This window comes from Erpetoichthys calabaricus, chromosome 12 (assembly GCF_900747795.2).
Source record: "Erpetoichthys calabaricus chromosome 12, fErpCal1.3, whole genome shotgun sequence".
NCBI lineage: Eukaryota > Metazoa > Chordata > Cladistia > Polypteriformes > Polypteridae > Erpetoichthys > Erpetoichthys calabaricus.
The window spans coordinates 136,510,915-136,511,200 of record NC_041405.2 but is presented as its reverse complement, the minus strand read 5'-3'; positions in this window follow the sequence as shown (position 1 = coordinate 136,511,200).

Below are 286 nucleotides of genomic sequence, written 5' to 3'. Positions count from 1 at the left end.
CAAAGGAACACTTAAATATTACATTTAAAACACAGTAGATGAAGAGGCAATAGGCACCCATTGTTGGGACTGGGGAGAGAAGTTAAAATTCCTGGATAATCCTGTTGCTGATTATTATAATGGCTGTCTACAGGATATCGGTATTTGCTGTCTTGCAAAAGAATCACTGCTTTGAAGTTTTAACTGCTTAAGTATTCAAATAATACAAAATTGTGATAAAAGAAGTGCTCCTTCCTTGGAAAATGTTTGTATTTACCTGGTTTGGAAATTAACATATCTGGGGATA